This window comes from Vicugna pacos, chromosome 1 (genome assembly GCF_048564905.1).
Source record: "Vicugna pacos chromosome 1, VicPac4, whole genome shotgun sequence".
Classification (NCBI taxonomy): Eukaryota; Metazoa; Chordata; class Mammalia; order Artiodactyla; family Camelidae; genus Vicugna; species Vicugna pacos.
The window spans coordinates 115448123-115472578 of record NC_132987.1 but is presented as its reverse complement, the minus strand read 5'-3'; the positions used below and the strand labels follow the sequence as shown (position 1 = coordinate 115472578).

The window sequence follows — 24456 nt, the reverse complement described above, 5'->3', positions numbered from 1 at the left end:
GCATATACAGTATTTAATCTTTACCAAAAAAAAAAAAAAAAGTCAAACTCTAGTAGTTTTGGAGATAGGTCTCATACTTAATGTGTTTTTTTCCTAAGGAATTCTATTCTATTGCCTTCAGGTAAATTAAGTGGTCCTTTTATCAAGTACATCCTTAAGCCAATAATGGAATAACTGGATGTATATGAGAACATTGGTCCAGAAGAAGAAAGATTAAATAAGCCATCTCTACTGCTTGTTCATGCCCTTATTTATAATTTCAACATAGACACAGATTTCAGTTATTTTCTCTAAAAATACATTTCTCTTCCTCTCTGACCCCTAATATCTCCCTCTTTCTCTCTTCCCCTTCCTCCTCCAAAGCTCACCTCTCCCCTCCTCCATTCTTCAGCTTTGTGTAAGGAGACAGCACACCCCACCCCCACCCCAACACCAGGCAAGGAACAGGAGGAGCTGCACTGTTCCTCCCTTTACATAAAGGAACTTAGTGAGTCAGCCTTTCTCCCGCGTATGGGTTTCTTCCTGCAGAATTTTGCCAGCCATTTTGGATCTGCTTGCTTTCCAAGTGCAGCAATAGAAGTCTTCCTGGGCAAATTATAATCAGTGAGTTAACAGACAGCCCTTCTGCTACCTAGGATTTCTAGGCAGATAAACAGAAATGCTCTGATTAGAAAGGAAATGAATGGTTTTGCTCAAATGTCCTGCAATTTAGGATTGCAGATTTCTGTCTTGAAATACCTGTTTCCTTGGGACATTCCGTCCTGGTGATTTTTATTTTTGGAGGTTTTTGTTTTCTGAGGGGGATGACATGTTTGGGGTCTTTTATCGGTTTAACAATAATCTCAGAAAACATTTTTTACATCTGAACAAAATGCCTTTTTGTTTACTTGCAGTATACAGTTTTTTGGGGTTTTCTGTTTGTCTGTTTGTTTGGAGTTTTCCCCTCCCTTTTAGCCAGATCAGTATTGATGAGGCTGATCATTTGGCATTTTTTTTTCCTTCCAGAAGAGTTGCATCAACAAAGTTAATTGTATTTATGTATGTAAATAGATTTTAAGCTTCATTATAAAATATTGTTAATACCTGTAATAATTTTTTTCAATTTTTTTGTGTGTTTCTAAGAACTTGTTCTTATGTTTGCTAAATATCATAGACAAAAAATGCTTCTTTCTACTTTGTTTATTTTAGACTTAAAAATGAGCTACTTTTTATTCACTTTTGTAAAGAGCTAATAGCATGGTTCCAGTTTTTTTTAAGGAAGTTCACTTTTTGTTCTGGGGAAATGAATATGCAAAAAAAAAAAGAACTGTTGGTTATTTGTGCTATTCTGGATGTATAAAAATCAATGGAAAAAAACCAATAAACGTCCAAATTGAAATGACAGTATAACACATCTATTGAAAAGTAACCACGGGAAATGCAGTCCTGCTTGGCTAGGCCCCACCTCGTGTCTGTGTGTGTAGCAGTTACTGGACCTGTTCACAAAGCACCCTGGAAGTTTGTGTGTGGTTTCTTTCTCCCTGGTACTGACAGCCATAGTGAACACTTTCTGCAAGGGAACTGTCAATGTCAAGTTTTAAACCAGATACATTATGAGAGAACACCCAAGAAGCCCCTCTCCAAGGTGTTTCTAGCTAGCGCAGGAGAGCAGACACCCATCGTGCACGGTCCACTGCACGTAGCCGGCGTGGCCGCCCCCCGCCGGGAGCACCTGCAGGGAGCGCCCACTGCGCCCAGCCTGTGCAGGGCAGCTGGACTGCTGCTGCCCAGGAGCCATTGGAGCCTTACTTTCTTTGTACCACAGTTTCTTCTGTAAACCCAATATTATAAGTAGCGAATGGCAAATAAACAGTTTGGCAAGTACGTACACAGTATCATATTGGTTTGTCTTTCTCTGAGATGGAGGGCTGGGAAGCCGAGTGAAGCCCCCTGCGACAGACAGGAAAATGCCTTCAACAGGCAGCCGCTCTCGGGCTCGCAGCCTGCAAGCTGCAGTCTGCGCCTCCGCCTCCCAGTGCCTCCTGCTCCTGACGGCATCGTGGCCTCGGTCCAGCCCAGGCTCCCGGGGTCGCTTCTTTGGGTATGGAGGAACACTGAAGCATCTTTAATGCCTGTTTTTTAAAAAAGAAAAAAGAAAAACAAAATTGCTTAGGATCTGCAGACACAAGGTGGAAAGGGGGTACGTTCAACCTGAGGCCAGCCCCCCTTACCTGCCTCCATTTCTGTAAATTACAGAGTCAGCCTTGAGTAGTGATGGGGAGGTGTTTATAAGGTCTTTCCTGACCGCCACCCCTGTGCAAAGGAGCAGTAGTATTTCAGTCTCAAGGCGGTGTTATCCACAGTACCTCCCAGACATGGACCCCACCTAAATCTCCTTTCCAGTTCTCCCCACTGCCACCTCATGGTCTTAAATGATCTGCAAGATCACCACAATGAATGTCAGGAACCAAAGCAAGCGGGATCAAAAGAAATGACTGATGTAGGAAGTAACGGCTAATGAGCAGAGGCAGGAAATGGGTGGAAGGATTAGTCATATACGTTCAGAAAGGGAGCCTCGTGGAGCCTCTAAAAGCACGTACTCAGAAGCCAGACTGCCTGGGTTTGAGCTCCAGCTCAGTCTCGCATGAGGGAACAAGCCAAACTAGTGGCCTGATGTATCTCACCCATAAAATAGAGATAATACTGCTTTAAATTATGAAATTTAAATAAGTTAACACATATCCAACACTTTAAAAACTGCTTGGCACACAACATATGCTCAATAAATGTTAAATACATACACAAAGTGATACTGCACATTATTAAAAATATAAACAATACCAAAAAGTTAAAATGCCTCCCACTTCGCCCAATCCATGCTTTTCCATTACTATTCACTGTTTTGTGTTCATCAGTCCAGACTTTTTCTATACCCATAGTCTATGCCACATTTCATCTACACCCATGCAAAAAGGTACCATATGGTACATATTGCATGGCTCTTTCACTTAATATACAGTGAGCCCCCTTCCACATCAGCCCACTTAGATCTCCTTCATCTTTTTTAATGATTGCACTGCACAGCATTTTATGGTTGCCTTAGTAATGGATTCCCTTGGACATGGGACTGCCTGGGAAAAAAACCACCATCTCCCAGCCTCCCTTGCAGCTTGGTGTCCCACATGACAAATTTCTGGTCAATGTTATCTAAATTGAGGTGGGACGTGGCAGCTCCCAGAAAACCTCCCTAAAGGAAAGCTGGTGTGCATACCTCGCCCCTTCCTCTACATCCCTTCCCCAGCCCTGCTGCCTAGAATGAGGAGGTGATGATTAGAGGGAGCGAGCCACATCCCAAGAAGGGCAGATGGCGTTGGAATGAGCCTAGTCCAATGCCTTTGTGGAGCTCTCATCCCCTCCCTGGGCTGCCTGCGCCTGGATTCATCTACATGAAAGAACACTAAACATTTATCTCTCATTTAAGCCACTCATCTAGAGGGTTTTCTGTCGTTGCGGACAAACTTAATCCTAACTGACACACAAACGGTGGTTTCTGCAGGGTCACATCCTGCAGAAGCACTGATCACAGGAAGAAATGCTTTCTCTTCTCCCAAACTCTGGTTCCTTCCAGGTTATTAAGGGCCTTTCAGGGTGTTCAGGGACACAAAGTCATGAGGAAGTCAGAGGGAGTAGCAGGGTAGCTTCAGAACCTACCATGATGAACAGCTGGGTGTCCTCACAGACAGTCCATCCATAACTCTGCCCTGAGGTTTGTGACCACTCCGAATGCCCAGGTCCGCTCACCAGAAGTCACTGTGCCTGTAATCCATTTGCCTGGTAGTTTTTACCTTAAAATTCAATCTAGCCTCAAAGGTTTTTGCATTCTTTTCCATTTCCCATCATCACTTGCCATCCTAGTTTTTAAACTGTTAAATTTGTCTAAGGGCAATTTTAACTTTTTTTTAATCTTTGGCAAGCAGTCATCAAATTTGCAGCATTTTATGCATAATTTTAAAAAATGTGTGTTCTTTTTTTCCTTGTGAATAAATGAGGGACTTTTTAAAAATCTATTTTTACATATAGTTGCTAACATTTGTAAATTTCAAACTCCCAAATTTATCCCCTCCCACCCTCTTTCCCTGGTAACCATAAAATTGTTTACTAAGTCTGAGAGTCTGTTTCTGTTTTGTTGATGAGTTCATAGTGTCCTTTTTTTTTTTATAGGTTCCACATAGGAGTGATATCATATGGTATTTTTCTTTCTCTTTCTGGCTTACTTCACTTAGAATGACAATCTCTAGGTCCATCCATGTTGCTGCAAATGGTATTATTTTATTCTTTTTTATGGCAGAGTAGTATTCCATTGTATAAATATACCACAACATCTTTATCCAGTCATCTGTCGATGAACATTTAGCTTGATTCCATGTCTTAGCTATTGTATGTAATGCTGCTGTGAACATTGGAGTGCATGTATCTTTTTGCATTAGAGTTCCCTCCAGATACATACCCAGAAGTGGGACTACTAGATCATATGGTAAGTCTATTTTCAGTTTTTTGAAGAATCTCCATACTGTTTTTGATAATGGTTGCACCAAACTACGTTCCCACCAGCAGTGTCGGAGGGTTCCCTTTTCTCCACACCCTCTCCAGCATTTATTGTTTGTGGACTTTTGAATGGTGGCCATTCTGACTGGTGTGAGGTGATACCTCATTGTAGTTTTGATTTGTATTTCTCTGTGCAGAGAGATTTGCATTTCTTTATTAGTGATATTCATATATCTATTGGCCATTACTATGTCTTCATTGGAGAAATGCTTGTTTAGGTCTTCTGCCCATTTTTGGATTGGGTTGTTTGTTTTTTTGGTATTAGATTGTTTGAACTGTTTATATATTCTGGAAATTAAGCCTTTGTTGGTCACATCATTTGCAAATATTTTCTCCCATTCCATAGGTTGTCATTTTGTTTTGCTTCTGGTTTCCTTTGCTCTGCAGAAGCTTATGAGTTTAATTAGGTCCCATTTGTTAATTTTTGCTCTTATTTCCATTGCCTGGGTAGACTGCCCTAGGACAACATTGCTAAGATTTATGTCAGAGAATATTTTGCCTATGTTTTCTTCTAGGAGATTTATTGTGTCTTGTCTTATATTTAAACCTTTAAGCCATTTTGAGTTTATTTTTGTGTATGGAGTGAGGGAGTGTTCTAACTTCATTGATTTACATGCTGCTGTCCAATTTTCCCAACACCATTTGCTGAAGAGACTGTCTTTTCTCCACTGTATATTCTTGCCTCCTTTATCAAAGATTAATTGGCCACAGGTCTGTGGATTTTAAATGAGGGACTTTTTAGCCATTTTTTATAAAGATCATTTTCTCAAATGTTAAACAATATTGGTTTTTATTTTTTAATTTAGTTTTATTCAGTTATGTTGCTTTGTTTCATTAAAAGCTTCCAAACCGATGCAAAACTTTCAAAGAGGTGAATTTGAAGAGAACTGGCCATGAGATGATTGATCATTAGGCAGGCTTTCTGTGGACTGACTTTGGGTGATATGATTGCCTTCTTCCACGTAACACATTTCCAGAATCTGTGCTCAAATGACTTGAAACCCTCAAGCCCCAGCTTCCACTCAGACAAGGTATAGATAAGAATGTCCATTTAACCATTTTGAGCAAGATATATGTTTGGCCAAAAAACAAAAAGGAAGAGAACAGAACATATCGAAGGGGCTGAGAAGTGACTACAATGCTCACAGTTCACAGTCGGGAGTATAAATTAGTTTAACCACTTTGGAAACTAATTTTTCTTTACTCTCAAAAACCTGAACACCAACTTACCCAAAGTTCCAACATTTCTACGACTAGAAAAATACTCCATAAATTCTCTTCCTGTGTACCAGGAGATGTGCACAAATGCTAACAGCAGCACTGACTCTGGTAGCAAAAACTAGAAACGACCCAAATGTGCACTGCAAAAGAACAGAAGAATAAGTTGTGTTTTATTCTTGCAATGGAATAGTATTTGGATATGGAAATGCAGGCACTACCGTTGCATGTAACAGGATAAATTATAGGGGAAAAACAAAAGAATATATAGGGCATAAGTCTTTTTATAAAAGATTCAAAAGCAGGCAAAACTCAATAATTATTTTTTAGACACTCATACAGAGGTCTTATAAGAAAATTGGAGAATGAGTAACACAAAATTCAAGATACCTAGTTACATTTGGTGAGTGAGCGGAGGGACACTTAGGAGATTCTGGGATGTAGTTATGTTCTGTTTCTTGGCTTAGGTGGTGAATATGCATATTTGTTTTATTATTTTTTATAAAATTTGGTTCAAGTAGACACCAAATGAGATCAAGATTCACTTTTGGATCAACAGAGTGTGCTCCAGTCTGAGGTCCCAATGGATTCCAAAATCCAAACTGTCATATGACAAATACATACCTGTGGTCACCATGGGAAACAGGTAAAAGAGTATATGACTGCTGTTGGAACCACAAATCAGATCTCCCATTCCTGTGGGAGTGCCTGTGATTCGTCTCTGCAAGGTGAGGGGAATCTATTTCTTCTCACGGATGGATCATCTGGGTCAGGGGAAGAGAAAACACCAATGTGCTGTTGAGACTGAAAGTAGCCATGAGTGTAAGTTACATAGTTATCTGACTTCTTTTGAATGTCTCCTGACAAGCAGCATCCTCAAAGCCCTGCCAATGGCCCTGGAGTTACTTATGAGCCCTCTCTATTTGCTCCATGAAGCAGAGGAAATAGGCGTGTTGTCCACAGATTAACTCTCCAGATGTGATTAATGATTTCAATACCAAAGAAGGCGTACATACATGTGGGTGGCACTGAGAGGTAGGAGATTGTTGGAGACCCTTCATCAAAGTAAAAGAAGGTGGCAACAACCACAAATTTAATTTGGAAACAAAACATTCTTTCTTTTGGTTCCAACTGTCTCTTTCTTTCTTCATAAATACCTCATGTCTGTGTAATGATTGGTTCAAGCTCCACTTAAAAAAACAAGCCCTTAGCAAGATTTCAATTCATTGGTTAACAAGGAAGGAAGAAAGCTTGCTTGGTGCTGTAAAAAGTTTGATGTAATTTCCCTCCCCTGGCCTCTTTTCGTCTAACCTGCAAACTCCTGCAGTCCTAAGACTCTGCTTGGATTTTCTCCCAGTGTTTGAATACATAAATAAAGGCCTGCAAGTGCACTGCCCTGTTTATGAGCCTTTTAAAGATCAAAGAGTCATTTTCAGCTCTTGGGCTTGTCACTTTAAAACATTCTATACTTTACCATTTAACGGGTAGTTCTTTCAGAATGTCCATTAGGCTCTTCCCATCTTAACACCGAGTCCTACAGTTTGTGTAAAGAAGTGACTTTAATGGAGGATTCAACGCTATTTCCAACATGTTAAAAGGCCCAGCGCCTCCCTTTAATGGAGCTGAGTTTTAAAGGGTGCAGGTCTGAGTCTCCATGTGTATCATTCTGAAGATGCCATAACTCTGATTCAAAATTGGCTGGTCACATTGACAAGAGAAACCATCACAATGTCAGGAAAAAGATAAGAGCTTACAAAACACCATTTTGATAGGTGTTGCCAGAACTTGAAGTGTAAAGAATGGCTTCAAAGTCATGCAGAGCCTGAGAGCCAGGTCTCATTGCTCAATAGTCATGGTCCCTACATGTTTACCTGGTGTCTTCTTGGCAACATCTTGACATTCAACACTGAGTTCAAATCTGAACTTTGGGACTGTTGAAGTATTTCTTACATGGACTAAATTGACTGTGGGACGAATAAGCAGAAGCATAAAACTGGTGGATAAACAAATGCCAGAAACTTTGAGTTTTAATTGATGCATTTCCTGAAATTATAAATGTAATTTAGGATTTCACAGACCTGGTTCTCAGAAGTATACCTGGATACCTATTCTGAAGTTAGAAGATTAATGCATTCAGTATGTGAAATACTGATTTTGAAAGATTTCTTCCTCCAGCAAAGGTGGACCAGTGTGTTGGAAATCAACATTCTCATGGATAAAGAATAAAAAACTTCAAAGTGTGTGTGTGTGTGTGTGTGTATTTGAAGATATCAAACCAAGGTAGCAGGGACTTAAAGAACCACTATACTAAAAGCATACACAGCATTAAATTATCTCAAAATGTTTTTATACACAATGCTTAGTGTTCAATTGGCAATTACTTGATGCACCAAAAGACATGAACAAATAACTGAAAGCCAAGAGAGACCACAGATAAAAGAAATAGTCCCACAGGAGTTAGCAGATATGGACCTCAAAATATATGTGATTACTAAATGCAAGAAATGTAAATGGCTATGTGTTGATCCTCAGCAAAAGAAAAAGTGAACATTCTACAATGGAAAAGTACTTGAATGAAAATTAAGAATTAAGAACCTAACCAATGAATTTAATAGCAAATGAGAGACACCTGAAGAAAGGATTAGTAAACTGGAAGATAGGTCAAAAGCAATTCTCAGACTGAAATACAGAGTTTAAAAAAAAAAGTATGTATGAAACAGAACATAAGAGACATAAGGTGCATGGTGAAAGGTCTAATACACATGTAATCAAAATTCTAGGAGAAGATAAAGAAAACAGGTAAATACAGTATTTAAAGACATGACATCTAAGAAATTTCCATGACAAATGGCATCAAGCCACAGATTTAAAAATATTACAAAAAAGACATGCAGCATAAATACTAAGAAAAGTACACCTAGGAGGTACATCACAGTAAAATTATTGAAAACTGAAAGCAAAGGGAAAAAACTCTTAAAATCATCCATAGAGAGAAAAAAAGATGTATTACCTTCAAACAAACGATCACAAGACTGACAGATACCTTAAATAGAAAAAGTAGAGGCTAGGAAGTAATGGAGCAGTGTCTTCCACATGATGAAAGAGAATAACTACAAGCTTGGAGCTCTTTACTCAGTCAAAATGTATTTTTAAGTGATAGAATAAAGACAGTTTCAGATAAAAACAGAAAATTTGTCACCAAATAGGACTACATTACAGAACAAGTACAAACACAGATCTTTGGGTAGAAGAAAAATGAGTCCACATGGAAGCATACAATGGGATGAAGAGCAATGGAAATGGTAAAATGCATGGGTATAAAGCACTAATAATGTCTTTGAGGTTTAACAAATATAGAGAAAATTAAAATATGTTCTGATAATAACACTAAAACCAGAAAGAAAGTCAAGGTGTCCCATGGACCTTGCATCATCCATGAGTGATAAAAAATACTAACTTACAGTAGATTTCAATGTCCAAGATTCATGTTGGGATCTAGAGTAACCATGTAATATAAGTGCCTGACAGTTGGGGTTTTTTTAATCGCAATTCATGGACCTAACTTAAGCTTTTGCCTACTGAGGCATCTACTTCAAAGACAGTTATCTCCAATAAAATAATCTACCAGCCACAGCACTAGATAAAGAGCCAGGCTTTCCCACCCCGAAGTTCTCTTTGTTTTTAGAGATCCCTGGTTGACTTAGATAACTGACTATTTAGGCTATTTTTTCCCCTTCCTATGCTTTAATTCTCACTCTTAGGTTTTAAATTCATCAATAAAGAGGGAACATGCAAAGATCTCAATAAAAGCAGAACCCCAGGCCTCCTTGCTCCATCTCCCCTGCAACCAACCACCTCACTAGATGGCCCCAGGCGTGCCATAAACCCTCCAATACTTGTGAGGAATAAGCCTTGTCTCTTTTCTCAGTTTCCAAATGATTATTGTTGAGGGCATCTTGTAATCACAGTAAGGGCTGGTTCAGCTACAGCACTGGCTCTGGAAGGGAAGTTGTCTGCAGGGGGCTCGGTGTGTGCCCTGGTGAGTGCCTCCGGGCATTTCCAGCTGATAGCATCTCTCCCTAAGCTGAGACAGGTGTAAAACAAACCAGAGAAAAAAGAGTAAAAGAGTGCATAACCAATAAACGTCTAACAGAGTAAAAGGATAATAAGAAATAATTACTCCAAATAAAGTAAGAAACTTAGCAGCTAAAGAAACATTGCAGTTAAAGAAATTGCAGCCTAAGACAATAAAATATTTGATGTTCCACAGTTTCTGTGGGTGAGGAATTTGGAAGCAGCACAACCAGGTGGCTGTAACTCAGAGCCTCTCATGAGGTGACCACGAAGAAGTCAGCATGAGCTGAGGCGTATGAAGTCTTGACTTAGAGTGAAGAACCTACTTTCTAGATGACTCACTCCCAAGCTGCTGGCGGGAGGTTCTTTGCCACATATGAGTGGTTGGTTGAGTATCCCCAGAACGGGGCTGCTTCATCCCTTTTACTATTTAGTTCTCAAAATCACTCACTGTCCTTTATGCCTTATTTTATTCGGTAGAAAGTGAACTGTTAAGTCTAGGTCACCTTCCAGGAAATGTGACCAATTCCACCTCTTGAAAGATGAAGTATCAAAGAAACCATGGACACATTTTAATACCATGAAAAAAAAAATGAGAGAAGAGTCATAGAAGATGAGACAAACAGGAAACAAAATGTTTAAAAAAAAAAAAGCAGACTTAAAACTACATATATCAGAAGCTCCTAAATATAAAGACTAAATATTTCAATTAAATGACAAAGAATAACAGACTGCATAGAAAAATATGCTACTTATATGAGGCACACATCAGTTATAAGTGTACAGAAAGATTTAAAATAAAAGGATAGAAATAAATATACCACCATGCAAACACTAACCAAAAGGAAATGTTTGTAGCCAAATTAACATCAAACAACATTGCTTTGAAGCCAAGAGGCACTGCTAGATAAAGAGGAGCACTTCATAATGATAATGACATTTTGTAGTAAAAGAGTTTATCCTATAAGAAAATATACTACAGTTATTAAGTAGGTAAAAGACATTAGGAACAAGTCTATGCCAATAAATGTGAACATGTAAATGGATGAAAAAATTCTTGGAAAAATACAGCCTACTAAAACTGACACAGGAAGAAACAGAAAATCTAAATAAATCTCATGCTTATTTAACTAATTGGATCCATGATTTAAAACCTTCCCATGAACAAAACTCCAAGCCCGTATCTTTCATTGGTAAAAAGTTTGTGCAGAAGGGAGTTATAAATTGTTTAAGATTAATAGCACATATTGTACACAAACTTTTTCAGAGGAAAAAGGAAAAGACATTTCGCACCTCATTTTATGAACTTGGAATAACCTTGATACCAAAGTCTGACAGGAACATTATGAAAAAAGGAAAAGGAAAAGCCAATTTCACTCATAAGCACAGAGATGAAAACGTTGAACAAATAGTATCAAATTGAATTCAGTATTTTAAAAAGGATAATACATCAGATCAAGTTGGGTTTGTTGCGAGAATTCAAATTGGTTTATAATTCAATAATCAATCAATCTATTAGATTAGTATAAAGTGTGGTCTATTTATGCAATAGTATAGTATGCAGTAGTGAAAATTAAAAAGCAAATGCTTCAGCGGCAAGATCTTTCTCACAAACATAAGACTGAGTTAAGAAGCTAAACAAACAAAAAAATACATGGTGTATGATTCCAGCTACATAAAGTTCAAAAATAGGCAAAATGAACCTAGGGTTAGGTCAAGAGTGACTAGCTCTAGGAAGGAAGAAGGGCACGGTGATTGCGAGAGGGCAGGAGAGGGGCATCTTGTACTGATAATGTTTGATCTCTGATGTGGGTAGTTACATAGCAGTGTTTCACTTTGTAATTATTTATCAAGCTAATTCACAACTTACGATTTGTGTACTTTTCTGTACCTATGTATGCTTCAATATAAAAAAAAGAACTAAATGAATTTGAATATCAGAACTAAAAGCTGACATTTCGAGCACCCAAGACCTAGTAAACCAAGTTCGACCAAATCAAAACTACATAGCACTTTATAATCAAAAACCATGCATTTATACCTTACCTCACATGCTCTTCCTCTCCGTCATCAGAGGTAGTACAAGGTATGTAGTAAGACATTATTATTAACCCCAGTACAGGTAGAGAAACTAAAATATCAAGAAGTTCAGTGATTTCTCCAAGATGATACTATCAGCTACTAACACGATACCAAGTCATCTAATAACAACAGAGCAATCCAGGATTGGCCACATTTTCCCCTTGGAGTCTAATTTGACAAAACTTATTTAATGAAATATATAAATATGGCTATGTAGATTCCGTGTTCCCGTTGCTTTTAAAAGCCAGATCATCCTGTGTGGAATGGTGGATGGTGCAGAGATTTTGAAGAAAGATCGAATCTGGGGCAGGGGTAGGGCGAGGTGGGCAATCCATATCCTGTCACAAATTGACTGTGTAAACTTGGACATGGTATTTCATTGTTCTAAGCATCGCTTTCCTAATCTACAAAATGGAACTAAAAATATGCCTCTCAAAGGGATTTAGGGGAAGAGTAAGTTAGATGACATGGAAAATTGCCTAGCACGGTACTGGAAAGCAACCGATGCTCATTTAGGTTGGTTCTACCCTTCCCTCCTAGCCACCAGATCATAAAGGAAGTGAGTCATTTGCCCCATGGAGATCAGCCCATAAGCCCTTCAAACAATTGTGGAATAAAGCATAGAGGGACACCAGAGTTTATCTAATCCAGCAGAGACCCTTGCAGATAAACTAACATATTCAAAGTCATTAGTTAGTCAGGCACAAGCTAGTCTTAAAATCTAAACCTAAAACCCACCTAGGCTCCCCAAATTCAGACAAATCTACCCCCCCTCCACTACCACTACCAACCTTCCTTTTCCTCTGAAGGGAGAGGCTGTTTCAGATTTTATCCCAGCTGAAGGCAAGAGTGAGACATGCCACCTTCATATAGATCCTTCAGGATCAACCTGTGCAAATAGAGGGCTAACCCCAGGCAGATGCAATCACTCCCTCCTCTTTTCTCCCATTGTTTTTATATTTAATCTTACTGTAGTGCATAGTCACATTTCATTGTGATTTGCTAGTATACCCTTAGTTTGCTATTGGGAACTCAGAGAGGACAGGGTCTGTGTATTGTTCATTTTTATATGCCTGGTGCAAAAAAACAAAAACAAAAACAAAAACGTAGTGAGTCTCAAAAACATCAGGGAAGGAAGGAAGGAAGGGAGAAAGGAAGGGAGGGAGGGAGGGAGGGAATCAAATTAATTTGGGGGCAAAGGAAACAAGGTTTGTCTTTAAACACTCCAGCCTCTTTCTCTGTGTTCTTGTCTGTCTCCTCTCACTGCCTCCCTCACCCACTGAGGCTTCTGGGTTGGGCAGTATTCTTTTCATCTTTCTAATGATGTCTTCTTATCCCAGCCTACTCTCAGGAAAAGCCCCCTGGCCAGTGATTTCCATGCTACTGTGATTAGGAATCACTATGGTTTTATTTTTTCCTGCTATGGTGGGATATGCATTTCAAGTATCCTTTGGAATCACAGGAGGCTTGGTCAGAAAGCAGGTGAGGAAGATGTGAGGTTGGAGACAGGGAGCCTTCTCAGTAGCCATGAAGTTGACCTTTGTATAAGTCATGAAGAAAATTAGACCCGAGGTGCTTACTTAATCTCAAAGCCCTTGGACATCATTCTCTATTTGTCTTCTCAGACTTTACTCTTCACACTCAGTTTCCTACCAAGCCATCCGCCCCTTGGAGACTGGTCAGATGCCTCCATCTCTCCCCACAGGTATCAGTATGTTTTGGGTTAGTAGCCACCTCAGCTGGATTCTGTGGCTAAAAACACTCATGTGGCGCAGCCATCTCCAACCTCACAGTTGAGTAAGTCTGTGTGGAATGATGCTGCAGTCATTGCTGCTCACCTTTGCTCCATGTGGGCTGTTCTGTGGTTTGTGCGGCATTGTCCTCCCTGCCTCTGCACACAGCCTGTGGTTGAATAATAGACTCCCTCCTGGCTAGTCCTGGGCTTCACAATGACTTCTCTCTCTTTGTGTGCTTCCCTTCCCTTTGGCAAGTGGTGGATATTTTGAGACGGCATCTCTTGGCATCCTACTGTTGGGAGTGAGGCTGGGGGTACCTGCTGGGGCACAAAATCATCTGAACCCTGCCATGGATTGGGGTAGCCCAAGGTCCTGAGGGCATTTGAGGTAGGAATTGAGGCTCCCTTTCCTGCATTGGGAAGGATTCATATAGAAGCCTTCCATGCAGGGATCTACAGTGAAGGGACAAACAGGGCTCACATTTTCCCTTCAAGGCTCAAGTCTACCCAGTAGACACTACTTTCCATAGGTGACTTAATTAAAAGGAGCTCACACACATTTCAGTAAGGGGGATGTGCCCTCTCCAGAGAAGAGGCAACAGAACATCTCTGGTGCAAGGGCAACGTCATATTCATCCCTACTCCTCAATACAAGGACAACTGTGTGCCTCTAGCAATTGTTAGAATAAATAGCAAACATGCACTGAGTACTAACTCCATGTCTAACCCTTCAGAAGCACCCCCCGTGGATTATCTCATTTAATCTTTTAAAATGACCAGATGAGAGGCGTACTGTTATTTTCACATTACAGATAAAAGCAGCTGAGCCTTAAGCTAAGTAGTTCACTGACAATCACACAGCTAGTAAGTGGCAGAGCCAGGATTCCAATCCAAGTAATCTCTCTCCAGAGCCCATGCTGTTGGTCCAGACACTCTACTGCCTCCCCACAGTGTAAGGTCTTGTTTACTGAATGAATTAATGAATGATTAAATGAAGGAGTGAATGAAATGGAATATGGACTGAGGGCTTACTCCAAGCCTTGCAGCAAGCTGGGGCTACTGCTAAGTGTTCTCATTTGCACCGCCAGGTAGACGTTGCCCTCAGGCTCTGAGATAAAGAATATAGAAGTTGAGCACCTGTGGTGGATTGAGTCCAGGCTGTGGGGAGTGGGTATCTATGGGGGCCATCTGGGGAGGCTCCGCATAATGGTCTCCCCACTGACCTCCACTTCCTAAATCTCCAACGCATGCTGAAGTGGACAATAAGGAAAGCTGTTTTCTCTAGCATTGTATGTGCACCTGTCAACTGAGTGCGTTAGATCTTCCTGATCAGACTGGGAGCTCTCAGAGAGTAAGGAGCTTGCACCACATACTTGCAGGTCCTGACTCAATGTAACTCTTCTCAAACTTGGGCCATTGCTTGGAGGAGCTCAAGAGAGTGCACCCATCCCATCTACTTTCTGGTGATGGTGTACCTGTCTCTTGGCCAAGCAGGAAGAGTTCTTCTGGCTTCCCGTGAGACACCATGACATACTGTCGAAGTTGCATTATGTGCTTTCAGTTAGTTATTGGGCTTGTTCCAGAAACAGCATCCTTCAAGGCTCAGTACAAATTCCACCTTCTCCATGGAGCACCCTTTGAGCATCGTGGTCCAGGACAATTTCTCCGTCCTCCAGACAATCACCAAAACCCATGGTTTGGACCATAATTTGAAACTTTCCATCCCACATCTTCATCCACTTTGTTTGTTCCATATCCTATTCCAGCTGTAAGTTCCATGGTGGCAAAGACTATGTCTTCTACTTCTTTGAGTGGCAATAGAAGATTTTTGGATATGTATTAATTCCACAGATCTTTATTGCACATCAACAATATGTCAACCAAAAAGACAACTGAGACCAGATAGATCAAGATCCCTTCCAGGGTGGGTGCACTCTCCCCCTTGTTGCCTTGTTCTCCCCACAGCTCTCTCTGCCTGTCCCTTGGAAACTAATGAGAGGGGTCACACAGAGTACCGGGGTCAGAGTAGAAATTTCTAAGGTAATCCCCAAAGAATGTCAAGCCTAAGTCAAGCATAATGGGCGGAAAAGAGCACAGGCAAGAGCTGGATGACCCCTCCCCTGGAGATTCAAGAGGGGCTGCCCAAGCCTGGGCGTAAAAACTGAAAAGGAGACAGTTGTGGGTGTCTAGGGAGCACCCCTGTGCCCTATTCCAGCAGTGAGACTGGAACCCACTCATTTCAGCAGCCAATTGTTACATTTTCAGGAATTTGTGAACCGATTGAGGTTAGTAGCTTGAAGTTGATCAAGGTGGGAGTTTAGACACCCCCTGAAAACAGAAAACACTACAGGTTTGGTCCCCCCTGCACCCCTCCTCCCACATCAGAGCCATTTGTTAGACGTTTACCAAGACAGCTGAGCCAAGAACCTCAGAGTCACTCCCCAACCCCCACCCTCAAAAGCAGAAAAGAAAGGCAGCAGGGCTAGAATGGAGGGCCTGAGATAGCACTCAGCATGCTCAGAGAGCATCAGAGCAGTGTGCACAAGCCCTCAAAGTCAGGACAAGAAGGAAACAGAGCCATGGTCCGATGACTAGAGACTTTGCTGGGACCACAAACATCTCATAAAATGGCTAATTATTTTAATCGTTATTAGAAATAACCAACAATAAAAGTGGGCCATAATGATAGTATGGCATGAACCAAGGGTTATGATTAATCCAATCTTGCATACCTAAGATCCAAAAGAAGAAAAGGAAGGAGGCGGATAAGGACATATCATGTGCTGGTTGCCTGGAGGCAACCATGTTGGGACCGCAGACCTCACAGTGGAAGCCAAGGAGGAAAGAGAAAGTTAGAGACAAGATGCAGTGATTTTAGGCAGATGCTGCCCTGAAAGGAAAGGGAAAGCAGAAACTCCTAAATGCAACAAGCATGATCCCAAAGCAATGAAGAAAAACATCAAAATGAATGAAGTAACCATGAAGTAACTAAGATTTTTTGCCTTCACTTGTCTGTGTGGGCTGCCAATGTGAAATACCACAGACCGGGAGGCTTAAACAGCAGACATGTATTTCTCATAGTCCTGGAGGCTGGAAGTCCCAGATCGAGGTCCATCAGGGTTCAGTTTCTGGGGAGGGCTGTCTTCCTGACTCATGGGTGGCCACCTTGTCCTCCCATAACCTCTTTGTGCACATGTCAGGAAAGAGTGGTCTCTCCTTCTCTTCTTATAAGGTCACCAATCCTATTGGATCAGGGCCCCAACCTTATGACTTCACTTAACCTTAATTACCTCCTAAAGTTCTATCTCTAAGTGCAGTCACATGGAGGGTAGCACTTCAACATAGAAACTTGGGGGAACACAGTTCAGTCCATGCACTTTTACTGTCACTAGGTAGAAAGGGGACTCCCAACAAAGACCAACTTAATGCTTTGTTGGTGGAGTTGTGGCCAATAGGCACTCTCTCCATGGCTGGTGTGAGTCTGAATTGCCACAACCCTGTGGGGGATAGTTTAGAAATATCTATAAAACTCATGAAAGCATTTCCCCTCTATTCCAGTGATTCCACTTCTAGGAATTTCTCTTATTGACCAACCTTCACTGGTGCAAATTGACATATGTACACAGTCATTCACTGCAGTTTTGTTTATAACGAAGAAAAAATTGAAAACAGCCAAGTGTCCATCAACAAAAGACAGTTTAAATCAATAATAGAATATTCTATAGCTCTGAAATAATGAAGTGCTCTCCATAATGAAATGGAAAAGAAATGAAGAAAGCAAGGTGCAAACAATATGCTATATTTTATATAAAAAGGGAGGAATAAGACTATTCACATTTTTAAAGGATTCACAAGAAACCGATAAAATAGAAAAAAAGACATCTTAAGTTACAGCTTTTTAATGTTTTTTGCTTATATGTACTATGACCGTGTGATCTATTGAAAAATAAGAAAAAATTAAGTTGCATTTCTGCACACCTGAGTCTGAGGCTTGTCAAAATTGCTACCTGCTCTACCTGTATCCTCCACATTGAGATGCTCATTGAGATGAACTCTTGAGCCATGAATATGACATTTGCCAATCCAATAAGAATGTGGTGAGAAGCTAGGCTATGCCTGAGAAGCATGGGTTGATTTGCTGATGAACACATGACTTTAGGCAGGTCACCAGCCCTCTTGTGACTTCAACTCTTACACTATAAAGAAAGGAATTAGTTTGGTTCAGCAAACATTTATTGGGATGTGATTCCCATCCTGGAGACTCAAAGCCATGCAAGATGCAGACGGTGCCCTGGGGAGCCCTGCAGACTGCTTGAATGAGGCAGCAAGACAAGGGCAAGGGCAAACAGCTCATGGCAGGGACCAAGCCAGAGATGACTCCAGGGAGCTCTTGGGCCCAGAGAATGGCTGTCCTTCTCTGGTGTGATCCTGGAGGACGTCCTGCAGGAGAGGGGTGACGGGAGAAGATGTCCCAGACAAAGAGAAGAGCGAGAGCAGCACGGATTCCTAAGCGTTGGGGTCAGGAAGGAGTGACAGCTGTCAGGGTGCCTGTGCCCATCCCAAGGCCCCGCCCACTCTGAGTATCCAGGAGGCTGCGTCCATGACCCTCTGCAGGAGCGGATGCAAGGAATCCCTGCCCTCAGTGCAGGCACAGGCCAGGTCAGGGGCAGTGAAAGCAAAATGGGGCTCCGCTGAGGACCGTGGCAAGGAAATGTCCTCTTGTACCTCGTGGGAGCCTAGACCAGGTAGGCAGGGACCTCCACATCCAGGCCCCACTTTGCCAGGCCCAGCTCTGCCAGGTTCCCCAGGAGCTGCCTGTGAGGCTGCAGATGGTTTTTGGCACCTGCAGCCTCCCACCCCAGACTCCTCTCCTTGGTGCCTCTGGGAGACGAGCCCACCCTAGATCTCTTGCCCTCTCCCCGCCCCCAGGGGCAGCACTGCTTCTAGCTGCGGGCATGCCCAGCTGACCAGCAGCCTTACGGGGCCAGACCCTGGGCCTGTGTTACATGGGTGTGTTGTTACCACAACCATCCTACAAGCTTGTCACCCCGTGGATGAGGCACTGAAGCTCAAGGGGGTTGACTGGCTCTTGATCTCAGGGATACTTAGTGGCAGAGCTGGGACTCGACTCCAGGTCCCTCATTTCCAAGCCAGGGAACTAAGCCTAGAAGGGATGGTCTGTCTGTTTGTTTCCTTGACCAGCAAGTTGGCCACTGGAGATTTGCCCCAACCACCTGGGGCCAGCTCCTCCCACACCCCACTCATCCCCAGAGTCCAAGGCCAGCCCCGCCTCTCCCCAAGCCCGGCTGGATCAGATGAGCAAAAGCAACAGCTCTCACCAGATTGCCCCACTTGGCTCCAGCAATTAATTAAGAGCCGTCTGAGAGCCTCCAAAGAGCCTGCAAGCTACAGCAAGATAGGGCACACGCAGTTGAATCCAAAATATTTGTTGTGTTTTTCCCCTTTCTGGAGAACCAGTCCTTACCTGTTACCTGAACTTGATTAAATTTCTAAGCTGCTCCTTCTCAGTGCCAACTGTGAACCAGCCTGTTGGTCATATGGAAAGGGAAGGGGTGCTGATAACTTGATAGTGATAATAACTGATCGATTGATAGGTTGTCGTTTATGGGCTGTTCTTCGAGGCACTCAGGACCCATTCAGGCACTGCTTATCCTGGTCAGCAATGCTGTCTGCACACTTGAGACCCAGAGCTCAGCCCGGGTACCCAGGAACCCCAAAGATCCAGCCCAGAGAGGTCAGGGGGCAGGGCTGCTTTGTGGCCATGATGATGGCCTCTTGATCCCACAGGCTGGTGGCCCACTGACTCCTCACTGTCTTCGGAAGGGTCTCAGGGATCAGACAGCCCCATGGCCCACCCAACCCCCACCTCAGAGTCTCTGTTCTGCCAACATTAAAGCTCTCCCTCCAAAATGTATCTGAATCTACCAATTTTCTCCACCTCACTACCAACACCTGCACCAGGGCTCAGCAAACTTTTACTATAGAAAGCTAGACAATAAAGATTTTGGATATTGTGGACAAAGAGGCAAAATTGAGGCTATTATGCAGGGACTCATGTAACAAGAGAGAAAACAGAGTTCCACATGGTTTTATTGATGAAATTTTAAATATACCTATATTAATAATTGAACAGAATTCTAAAAGTACAGGTCAACCAGTGAGAAGAATGGAATTCTTTTTTTGAAGGGTAGAACATGTCCCTTCATTGGGGTTCAAAGCTCTCGTGTCCTGTACCATCAAGTCAAGTGAGAACAATTGCCAGGCTTACTCATGGGACGCACAAAAAAACAGAGGCGGACCAGATTTGGCCCTCGGGCTGCAGTTAGCAGACCTCTGCTCTCCACCAAGGTATCCTGCCAAGGTGCTGAAACAGCCTCTCCTGCCTCCATTCTCGTGCCCCCACAGTCTGTCCCTCCTCCCACCCCTACCCTGGCACTGGCAGACCTTGGTAAGACTTTGATTGCTACTCCTCCGCGTCAGACCTTCCATCGCCCTCCATGGTCATTTTGGCCTGGAATGCTGAGTCTGATTCAGACGTCAAGCCTCCTGGGAGAAAGAAATCTCCCCCCGCGACAAGGCCAACCTTGAGGAAGCTCAGAGGGTGGCCCTGGAGGGCCAGCGAGAGGGGGCACTGCAGGGTCCTGACCCTCTGCGGGCAGCATAGCCCCCCTGGTACCCAAGGAGCCACATGGAAAAATGGCAGAGAGGACCAACGTGGTGACCCAGATACCTGACAGACGGATGGGGGTCATTACTGAAACTGCTGATAATCAGAATTAATGTGGAACTTAAAAAAAAAAAACAGATTCCTGAGCTACCCTCCAAGAATTTACAAAATCAGGAGGTAGGATTGTGTGTACACACATATACATATACACATGCATATACATATACACACAATATACACACATATATGTGTACATACACATTCATATATATACAATCCATATTCGTATACAGTATAGATATACATTTTGTATATTATATATACATATGAATGTGTATTGTGCACACATACATGTATCTTTACATCTATGCATATGCATATACACATATATACCATGTACTATGTATTTATATGTATTGTATAGATTTATATATATTCCTGTATATCATGACAATATATGTATATACGTGTGTGCACATATACACACTTACACATACATACACACATAAACCTAGATACACACATACATACTTACACATACATATACATACATGAACATACATATGTATCTGTGTGTGTCTGTGTCCCATTGGTGAGTTTGATGATTAAACACATTTTTTGTTGTTGCTTTTTATTTGGGGAAGGGGGTGTGGTTAGGTTTATTTATTTAATTATTTTCTTAATGGAGGAACTGGGGATTGAACTCAGGACCTCACACATGCTAAGCATGCGCTCTACCACTGAACTAAACCCTCCCCCCCCCCCGATTTTGATGATTAAACACATTTTAAAGACACACTATGTGTCTATGCGATAAAGAAAGGGGGACCTACAAATTCATACAATTGAATGATAAACATTTTTGTAAACAATTGCTAAGCCTAGAAGTTGAAGCCACATGAAGGAACCTAATATCTCTTGAGTTGAAGAAAGCTACCCAGGAACAGCTAGGCGTGGATGATAAGAAAGACCCTAAACAAGTTACACCGCGCTCCACAGTTTGCCATATTGTTTCATCACATTTACACTCACAACAGACTGGGGGTTATTATTCATTCTATGGAAGTGATCCACAGAGTCTGCTGCTTTTCCGACATCACTGAGCTAATAAAGTGTCAGTCTGAGATTTGACCCTAAGCTTCCACTTTGGACTCAGTCAAAAGTTTGGCTGGTGAGTACAGGTTTTTTCCATAAGGGAGCAAATTACTTTGAACATTTTTTTTCAAGAAGACTTAGTTGGACAAATCTAAATTACTGCAGATTCCAAATTTACACAATCCAAATTAATGATATTACTGCTTTATCTTTGACTGGTGCATGAGAAATTACAGTTCTTTTAAAGCTCCTGGTCCCTAGAGATCTTTACAGAGAGAAGTTTCCAACTTTCCATTTGCTCAGGGTTATGAGGTTCCTGGTTATTTAAATAAGCAAAGTCGAATTTTACAGCTAGCTTTCTTTTGACAATTACTCTAGAAGGAAGAACCGCCCCTGGACTCAATTTTTCCTTTTATCCCCTGTGGGCAAAGAGGATGGTTTGGGAGAACAACCCTGACAGAAATTCCATTCCCACATTTATTTGTTCATTCATTCCACAGATGTCTGAGTGCTTGAAGACTTGTTCTCCATTGAGGACTTTGATCCCCTGTCTCCCACCACATTATGAAGCAGAGAAGTGAGGAGACAAGTGGGGCCCCTGTCACCAAGGAAGCTGGGGCAGCAACCAAGGCCAAATGAGGCTGACCCACCTGGTAGTTGTCAACCCAGCTTGAACCTCTACGGACCTCTGTGATCCCTGCCTTTGCACAGGTTCCATCAACTCCAAACCCTATGCAAAGGATAGAGAACTGAAGACCATCATGGTTTGATGCTGATAGAGGTGAGGCAGTTGTTGGAACTGCTTTCCAAGGCATCTTGGTTTTATTGCAAACATTATTACTGGCTTAATTATTACTTGGTACACCACGTAAGACCCACATCTGTACCCCTTTTCCAGGGAGACTTGAATCAGCCCACACCCTTCACTTTGCTGTGCAGCCGGTCTGCAGGAGGCAGGCCCACTCGATGTCCCCAGGGGGTCCTGGGATCTGCTCTTCTGTCTCATGAAATAATTTGATCTTAACCTTGGCTGCACCAGAACCGCACCAGCTTAACCTGGGGAGTTGCGCAGAGTACCCATACCTATTGGCACTTCCACAGATTCCAACAGACATGTGGCCTGACTGTCAGAATGTCTAGAAGTTTCCAGGTGGTGCTAACGTGCTACTAGAGTCAAAGCTTTCTCTGAGCCAAAGATGTGTAATCCCAGAGGCTCCAGTTCTACATATGGAAAAATTAAGGCTTTATTGACATAGAAAGGCAGCAAGTACAGTTAAACAACTGAGGTCCCTGCACGTCCAGCTCTCCGGATGACCACCGGCTTCCACACTCTCCGGAGCTCAGGCCACTTCAAGTTTTCTGGGTCATGCGGGTTTTGGGGTGATACATACACACAAACACAATCCCAGCTAATTGTAAAATAATGAGAACCCTTCAGTGGAATTAAATAGCAAATAGCTATTTAAAAAAACCATAACGGTCAGCTTGTTGGACAGAATTATCAGGGTCAGTATTTTCAAACACACCTGTAAGAGAGGTTGCCTGAAAATGAGGTCTTTATTACACGTGTATGAAAGAGTTTTAAGTCTTTTAAATAGATTTTCAAGGGATTTATGTCTCTAGTTGGTTCTTAAGGCTGCTGTAACAAATTACCACAGACTTAGAGGCTTAAAAACAACACACATGTATTCTCTTACAGTTCTGGAGGTCAGAAGTCTGAAACGGGTCTCACTGGGCTCAAGTCAAGGTACCAGTAGGGCTGCATTCCTTTCTGGAGATTCTAAGGGAGAATCTGTTTTCTTGCCTTTTCCAGCTTCTAGAGGCCCCCACATTCCGTGGCTCATGGCTCCTTTCTCCAACCTAAATCTAACAATGGCAGGTGGAATCTTTCTTGCAATGATGCTTCTGAGTCTTCCGTCTCCCTAGTCAAGGACCCTGTGATTATACCAGGTCATCCAAATAATCCAGGATAATCTCTTTTCTATTTTATTTTATTTTATTTGTTGTTTTTAATTGAAGTATAGTCAGTTACAATGTGTCAATTTCTGGTGTACAGCATAATATTCTAGTCATGTATACACACACACACACACACACACACACACACATTTGTTTGGAACTGGAGCACAGAGGGTTAATTTCATCTTATCCTCCAAAATCCCATTGTCCATGCCACAAACAGGCCAGTTTAAGGGGTGGGCACAAAGGCCTTCCAGTGGACCTTTGCATCTGATTTTGTATGCTTCACTTTACTTTTTAGAGCCTGATGTGTCATGAGGCGCATGCACTGGTCCCTCGTGTAGAAGCTCAGGGCCACACCCTACGGCACTCAGGGACTTGAGAGCCTCCGGAGCCTTCCATGGCCTTGCCATCTACCTCCTCCTTTTTCAAAAATGGGTGGGGCCACAGCTCTTGGGAATTTGAGGGGAAGATGCCCCATCAGCTGCAAGCGGTTGCCACACACTGAGGAGGCTGGGACTTGGGCCAGGCCCTAGGGGTCCCCTGCACCCTGAAGCCATGGGGCGTGAGTGCTCTGTCCTCACCAGCTCAGCTAGGTCGGTAAAAAGCTGTTGACTCTGTTAGGTCACTGTAGCTCCTAACCCATCAGAAACACCTGCCCTAGCTCTCAACTTTTCAAGTTAAATATTTATTCAAAGTATTTTTCTTTTGATGTGAAATTTACATGCAAGGAAATGTACAAGCCTTAAATGTCCAGTTGTGATCTTGTGTCTGTGCATGCATGGCTGTAACCTAACCCCTCCTCAAGACACCAAACATTTACCAAAACCCCATAAATTTCCCTCATTTCCCTTCTCAGGCACTCCTCACCCCTGGAGCACTTTTCTTAATTATTTTAAATAATTCTATTGGATATCTAGCTTGGAAATGATTTATTTTATACTTTAAAAGTATGCAGTGAAATTTAGTATCTATACCCAGTGCAAACTCCTAGTTGTTCATTGAATGGGAGCTTGATCAA

General features: G+C 42.1%; 1 long non-coding RNA gene across 1 annotated transcript; it reads right to left on the bottom strand.

The window, feature by feature from the left end:
- Positions 1-948: 948 nt before the first annotated feature.
- LOC140698624 (uncharacterized) lies at positions 949-23244 on the bottom strand. Its single transcript, XR_012076398.1, has 4 exons — positions 23174-23244; positions 6427-6566; positions 5815-5945; positions 949-2111 (listed from the first exon to the last, which is right to left on the bottom strand). It is a non-coding gene; the product is annotated as an uncharacterized lncRNA (long non-coding RNA).
- Between the last annotated feature and the right edge of the window lie 1212 nt (positions 23245-24456).